Raw genomic sequence first — 7,892 nt, 5'->3', positions numbered from 1 at the left:
ATTCGCCCCCCTGACTGCTGGGACCCAGCAGCTACACCTTCGCACGCAAGGAAGTGCATCCGGGAAAAAAACAAAAACAAAACGATTCACCCCCCTGATTGCTGGGACCCACCAGCTACATCTTCGCAGGCAAGGAAGTGCCTGATAGTCGGGACCCACTTGGTCGAAGCGTACGTATCGTTGTCATCCTGGTCGCGAACGTGTACGTACATACTGGTCGATGTAGAGGCGCGCACGTGTCATAGTAGAGGCGCGCACGTGTCGTAGTAGAGGCGCCCACGTAGCATATACACGTACGTACAGCGGCCAGGGTGCAAGAAAGAAAATACGGCCACGTATGTGTACATATGGGCGGGGTCTCAAACGCTTAGTCGCGCATACGTACGGCCGAGGGCTCGTGTTCATGGGGAGGCAACGGAATGCGTCGTGTTCATGGGGAGGCAACGGAATGGGTCGTGTTCATTGGGAGGCAACGGAACGCGTGGGAGCCAACCGGCTTGGACGGAACATGCGATGGAAACGAGGCCTAGCGTACCGCAGAACGAAGGATACGGCCTTGTGTTCGACCGGCCACGTTCGTAACGGGGTCCTGTTGATCGGGGGGGGTGGCGTACCACAAAATGGAGGAAACGGACCTCCTACGGTCGAAACGGGGGTCCTGTTGATCGGAAGGGGTGTGGCGTACCGCAAAACGGAGGAAAAAGACCTCCTACGGTCGAAACGGGGGTCCTGTTTAACGGAAGGGGTGTGGCGTACCGCAAAACGGAGGAAACGGACCTCCTACGGTCGAAATGGGGGTCCTGTTCATCCGGAGGGGTGTGGCGTACCGCAAAACGGAGGAAACGGACCTCCTACGGTCGAAACGGGGGTCCTGTTCATTGGGAGGGGTGTGGCGTACCGCAAAACGGGACTCCACGGGATACTGTTCATCTCCACCATTGACCTCCTCCAGCCTCCACGGGCTACCGTCGACCTCCTCCAGTCTTCACGGGCTCCTGTTCATCCAGCCTCCACCGCGCGCTACTCCACCGGCTACTGTTCAACCACCCATCCACCGTCTATTGTTCATCCAGCCCTCCACCATCTACTGTTCATCTAGCCCTCCACACCACGGGGTCCTGTTCAACCACCCCTCCACCGTCTACTGTTCATCCAGCCCTCCACACCACGGGGTCCTGTTCATCCAGAGGCAACGCCACCGCTCACCATTTATCCACCCCCCCCCCCCCCGCAACGCTCACTGTTCATCCAATCGATCGGCTTCAGTTAGCAGCAGTAGCAAAGGAATCGCTCCATCGGGTTTAGTTAACAGTCATCGATCGATCGCTCGGGTTCAGTAACGCGTAGTCTGCAATGCAATCGCTTGGGTTCAGTTAGAGCCAACGCCTCGCTCGGGTTCAGTTGGAGCCAACGCCTCACACACACGCGCGTACGTGTACGAGAGAAACGCGCATCGCTCGGCCCCCGACCTCCCACCGTAACTGACAACTCCCCGAAATCCCCCCCCCCCCTCGCTTCTACCACGGTTTTTTCCGTCATGGACGGCCCAAAGAATGTCATGCAGCTGCGTCTCCGGCCCGCCCAGGATGAAAAGCCCATTTTCTATCATGATTTTTTGTTATAGAAGTAGGAGCCCACCACATCTATGATGATACCGGGTTTTGTCACAATTATCGTCATAGAAGTGTCATATGTATGACATAATTTTTTTTTCGTTCAGTCCAAAATGTCACGGATGTGTCTTTTTTTTTGTAGTGATGCAGCATAGCAACTCTACCCAACGACAAACACATTGAACCCCTTGTGGTTCAGGACTCAGAGAGTTATGACAAAACATGCGTCTTGCTTGACGGGCAATTACACAAAACATGTGCTCATCCCGGCACAAGCTTTGTATTAATCATTAAAGAGAGATAACATGCAAGCAAGGGCGGCAATACATCTGGAGTGGTAAAACCTCTGGCAAACATGGATTCAAAGAAGAAAGCTGGAACTGCTACTGATCTGCTATAGCCTATAGGAATGGAAGTTCACTACATCCCTCTTGCGGCCCATGGTATACAACAAAGTAACTCCTCTCACTTAAACTACTTAAATCTAAACAGTGGATCATGATTTAAGTGGCCCATTACTAATTTTCAGCATCACAAGCATGGACATTCATTGTACAGAATGAGCATAAGCACCTGTTCATCCTACAGAATGAGCACACAACACCCAATACTAATGTTCAGCATCAAATGGTAATTTGTCATCTTCACATGGCAGCACACAACAATTCGCAGTCCATACACAAAAACAGGGGCATGGCACGGCAGGGGAGGCATCTAGAGGGAGAGAGGAGCAAGAAGGAGGCAAGGGAGGAGGAGATGAGGGGGGGGGGGGGGGGGGGGGGGGGGGGGGGCACGACAGAGGACTGAGGGCAGAAGGACGTGGGAGGAGGGAGGAGAAGGAGGGAGACTGTACCTTGCAGCGAACGGTCCGGCGACGAAGGCAAGCTGGGGCGGCAGCAAACGGGGTGGCGACCAGGGAGGAGGAGGAGAAGCCGCACGTTGAGAGCGGTTACTCGCCGGCACCGGAGACGGGAAGAGGTGGCACGACTGTGGCGGCGCTGGGGTCTTTCGGGAGAGCACATGAGCACTCCGGAGATCTCATTATCTTTTTTGATTTTCTTTTTTTACGAAATGCATAAAAAATAAACGATAATATGAAAAATGTTCAAGAATTCTCCAAAAGACTTTCGTGGAATATGATAAATTTCCGCGATATCATAAAAGTGTTCGTGGTTTTGGAAAAAAAATCGTATTTTGAAAAAATGTTCGTGAATCCAAACAATTATTTTGAATTTGAAAATTGTTGAAAAAAAGAGTGTTAAAAATTGTTTGTTAATTTCCCCCAAAAGTTTTGTATTGAGAAAAAGTTCATGAATTCAAGAAATGTGTGTGGATTGAAAAATGTTCTAAATTTAAAAGATCAATGAAACTAAAAAAGCAAATGTTGGCAAATATGAAAATATCATGAATTTGAAATGATTGTCAATTAAAAATATGTTTGTAACTATAAAAATGTTCATCGATTTAATATGCTGCTGCTTCTCGTGATCAAAATACAAGACATGCACTGTATCTGCATCAGTGCATACACTTAAATTCAAAAAGTGCAACCATCCATATCATTTTACAAGTTTCAGGATGTCTAAGTCTTCTCTTAGAAGATACCTTTGTAAAAGAAAAAGAGAGGGCCCCATAAGGAACATCCAGCATCATGTGGCTGTGTTGTGTTACATGCAGAATACTAAAGTAGGAAAATTGCTTTTAGTATAGTATATGGAATATGGACTAGCGAGCATAGGGACATGTCATCACACTTCCATAAAGCAGCTTTAGTTCATCGCAGTGCTAGAAGTGATGTGCACACATGCTCAGTGCTCTGCTTTCAAATAAGGAAAATAATTGAGCCTCAACCACAAGAAGATTAGCATATACTTTACTTGCAGCGCAGGTTCTCTGTCTGGTTGTTGATTGCTTTACAAACAAGTTAGCATCCCCCACTCAGCAAGCCAAGCATATGCTTGACTTTCAGGTTCTGTGTCTTGTTGTTGATGGCTTCAGCAAGACTAGCATACCCCATTCGCCTCGGACCACGCCATGACACTGCGTTGATGTTTTAGATTTCGAAGCTCACAAGGAGGACACCACAAGTCCAAATCAGGCCGGCTCTACATCGACAAGTCACAGGTGTGTTGCCCTGAATTTGGTTTTCTTCCTAGTTCTCTTGTCAATATCTTAGCTAGGTCAATGCAGACATCTGTGCCTGTTTTGTGCTGTTCGTAGGACATGAATGAAAATGTGAAAGACATCTGAAAGAATGACACACCTTGTAATTAATTGATTTAGAGATGCATTCAGAAAAGAAAGTGAGTACAAGTCTTGAAACCCTTCCCTGTTATTCCTCTAAAGTTGCCAGTAACCAACCATATCCGGGTCACCTCCAGACAAATTCTGATGTAAATAAACATTTTATTTGCGTTATGGCAAATCAACACTGAGTTTCAGTCTCCCGAAAAAGATTTTTCACCATACTTGTAATATAGCTGTTCCGTTGTGTTGGTGGATGTTCTGTCACGGTAATTTTTTGTAGTTCTTGGTATGCATATAGCTTAGTTTGCTGCTGCTAGCGGGTTTAGCTACTCAACTGCTCAGGCTTATCTGAATATAGACTTATTATTGTTACTTAATAGTGGGTGTTTCAGAAATCCTTGTAAGCTTCAGTGCTACTGATTCTCATCATCAAAATACAAGACATGCACTGCATCTGCATCAGTGCATATGCTTAAATTCAAAATAAGTTACCATCCATATCATTTTAGAAGTTTCGGAATGTCTAAATCTTCTCCCAGAAGATATATTTATAAAAGAAAAAAAAGAGAGTGCCATGTTCAACATCATGTGGCTGTGCTGTGCTGTGCTACATGCAGAATACTGATGTGGGAATATTGCTTTTTGTACAGTAATGGAATATGGACTACTGAGCATAGGGACCTATCATCACAGTACCATAAAGCACCTTTAGTTCATCACAGTTCTTCCAGTGATGTGCACACATGCGCAGAGTTCTGCTTTAAAATAAGGAATATAATTGAGCCTCAACCACAAGAAGATTGGCATATACTACACCCTTTGATCCATATTAATCTTCTTAGATTTGTCTAGATATGTATGTATCTAGACACGTTTAGATACATCCGTACCCAGACAAATCTAAGACGGGTAATATGAATCGGAGGGATTAGTACTTTACTTGCAGGTTCTCTGTTTGGTTGTTGATTGCTTTACAGACAAGTTAGCATTCCCTACTCACCAAGCCAAGCATATGCTTGACTTGCAGGTTCTCTGTCTTGTTCTTGATGGCTTCAACAAGGCTAGCATACCCCACTCAGCACGCCATGGCACTGCTTTGATGTTTTAGCTCTTGAAGCGCGCAAGGAGACCACCACAATTCCAAATCTGGGCGGCTCTACATCTAAAGGTCACAGGTGCGTTGTCCTTAATTTGGTTTTATTCCTAGTTCTCTTGTCAATATCTTAGCTAGGTCATTGCAGATATCTGTGCCCATTTTGTGTTGTCCGTAGAACAAGGGTGAGAATTTGAACTTTTAAAGTCACCAAATCTAAACCAGATTATCTTTTGTATCCATGGCCTCGATCTTAATTAAGTGTCATCCAAAGCGTTCTCATCTTGAGTTGTCTGGCTTTGATTGCTAGCGTTAGCCAAGTAAAATTGTTTTATTTGTTTGATCTGATGTTGCTTCACAGTTAAATAATAATACATTTGCATGATTGCTACTGATGCTTTGAAACCTGTCATGTTGCCCAGACTCATGATATCTGCTCTTCATTAGCAGTATGACTTAGCTAGTTAGCTATCTACCTTTGACAGATTTATGGTCCCTGCATCTTATTAGTAGTACTCCCCCCGTTCCTAAATATTTGCCTTTCTAGAGATTTAAACAAGTGACTATGTATATAGACATATTTTAGAGCGTAGATTCACTCATTTTGCTTCGTATGTAGTCACTTGTTGATATCTCTAGAAAGACAAATATTTAGGAACGGAGGGAGCATTAGTTACGGTGATATTATTTATCCATGTCCATTCACCACACACCTGGAATCTGCGGCTCCTCTTCAATAACAGACTTCTGACAAAGGAAGAATGGCACATCTTCTAGGTTAATTGATTTAGAGATGCATTCATGTCATTCATCAGAGAAAAAAGAAGGAAAAGTCTTGAGACCCTTCCATATAATTCATCTCAAGTTGCCAGCATCATATTTCGTGTCAGCATGAACATGGTATTTGTGTTATGGAAAATCAACAGCGAGTTCCTGGTCAGGATGTGTTGTGTCTGAATATAGCCTTAATGCTTAATAGTGGGTGCTTCAGAAACCCTTGTAACTATTCATGCTACTGATCCCCATGATAAAAAATATACAACACGTGCACTGTATGTGCATATGCTTAAATTCTTAAAATGTAGCCATCCATAAAACACCTTTAATTCATCACAGTGCTAGAAGTGATGTGCACACAGGTGCAGTGCTCTGCTTTCAAATAAGGAAAACAAGAGATTCAACCACAAGAAGATTAGCATATACTCCCTCCATTCCTAAATATAAGTCTTTTTTAGAGATTCAACATGGACTACATACGGAGCAAAATGGGTGAATCTATACTCTAAAATATGTCTATATACATCCGTACGTAATTCGTATTGAAATCTCTACAAAGACTTGTATTTAGGAACGGAGGGAGTACTTTACTTGCTGGTTCTCTGTCTGGTTCTTGATTGCTTTACAAACAAGTTAGCATTTCCCACTGACCAAGAATCATATGCTTGACTTGAGGTTCTCTTTCTTGTTGTCGATGGCTTCAACAAGAGTAGAATTCCCCATTCACCACACCATGACACTGCTTTGATGTTTTAATCTTGAATCGCACTACAAGTCCAAATATGTCCGGCTCTACATCTACAAGTCAGGTGCATTGCCCTTAATTTGTTATCCTTCCTAGTTCTCTTGTCAATGTAGATAACCACGATCTTAATTAAGTGTCATCCAAAGCGTTGGCATCTTGAGCTGCTTGCCAGCGTTAGACAAGTAAATTTATTTATTTTGATCTGATGTTTGTTCCACTGATGAGACAAGATATGAAGTGTGGTATTGCCTATATGTTCCAGTTGTATTTTTTGTGGTTGGCAACACATGCAATGTATGTTCGGATGCTTAAATTCTTGAAATCTTGCCATCCATCACATCATTTCCGAGGTTTCAGAATTTCCAAATCTTCTCACAGAGGTTACCACCTTGGTAAAAACATAACTAAAAGAGAGCCCATAGGGAAGGTCCAACAGCAGAATAATGAAGTAGGAATCCTTGGTTGCACATCAGCTGTGCTGTTAAAGCTGTTGCTCTGCTGTCCTAATGCATGCCATAAATCATCCTTATGCATGGGCACCTAGGGAACATTGCCTTTTTAGTTTCTACGGGAAAAATAAGAAGTTGAGATGCAATCACAAGAAGACTAACACCAATTTGACTTTACTTGCAGGTTCTCTGGCTGCAACAACAAGACTAGTATTACCCACTCACCAAGCCATGACAAATGAGACAAGCAGGTTCCTATAGGTCCAAATCTAGCTGGATCTACGCCAATTACAAATCCAGGTGCGTTGCCCTTAATTTGGTTTGTTACTAGCTCTCTTGTTAATATCTTAACTAGGTTGATATTATTTTTTTGGCAGCTTTCCTGGCCAGGTTGTTCTCTAGTTTTGCTGGGTAAAAGGAACAAGGAGGAAGATCAGATCCAGCTACTTGTCATCAGCAACAAGCTTGCACACTCTTTGATCATGACAATGACTCCATGATAGTTCAAAATCTCTATGATCAAGCTACAATGACAACAAGACCAGCTGAGCCATGATGTCTCTTCTTTTTCTTTTTACGAGAAGATTGTTCTGGTGGTTTCAGATTCAAAAGTGCACAAGGAGGCTACCAAGATCGATCAGATCTAAGCCATTACAAGGCAGGTGCATCATCCTTCACTACTTTCCTTGTTATCTTAGGTTGCACTCAGAGCAAATTTCTTATGCCAATATATTAGCAAATCTCATATGCTCTTGTGGCAAATTCTACCCTCATAAAATGAACATTCTTGTTGTGTGAGGATTTCCTGAAGTGAAAATTGATGGCTCCTTTTAATTGGAGTGACTGTAATCATGGGAGTACATATTGATTCGCCGAATGACATCTATGACACTATAGTTTTGTTCTATTATTCATTTCTTGATTGCGCTACAACTTTCTTTCTTGTATCTTAATCGACATCTTTATCT

The 7,892-nt window shown here is 43.5% G+C and overlaps 1 long non-coding RNA gene across 1 annotated transcript; it reads left to right on the top strand.

The window, feature by feature from the left end:
- The first annotated feature begins 3,455 nt into the window (after positions 1–3,455).
- Positions 3,456–7,592, top strand: LOC123088320 (uncharacterized). Its single transcript, XR_006441844.1, has 4 exons — positions 3,456–3,737; positions 4,888–5,035; positions 7,109–7,224; positions 7,302–7,592. It is a non-coding gene; the product is annotated as an uncharacterized lncRNA (long non-coding RNA).
- The last annotated feature ends 300 nt before the right edge of the window (positions 7,593–7,892 follow it).

The sequence above is a fragment of the Triticum aestivum genome, chromosome 4A, assembly GCF_018294505.1.
Source record: "Triticum aestivum cultivar Chinese Spring chromosome 4A, IWGSC CS RefSeq v2.1, whole genome shotgun sequence".
Taxonomy (NCBI): Eukaryota; Viridiplantae; Streptophyta; class Magnoliopsida; order Poales; family Poaceae; genus Triticum; species Triticum aestivum.
The sequence above is the reverse complement of the archived record's forward strand: the minus strand, read 5'-3'. Positions and strand labels throughout refer to the sequence as shown.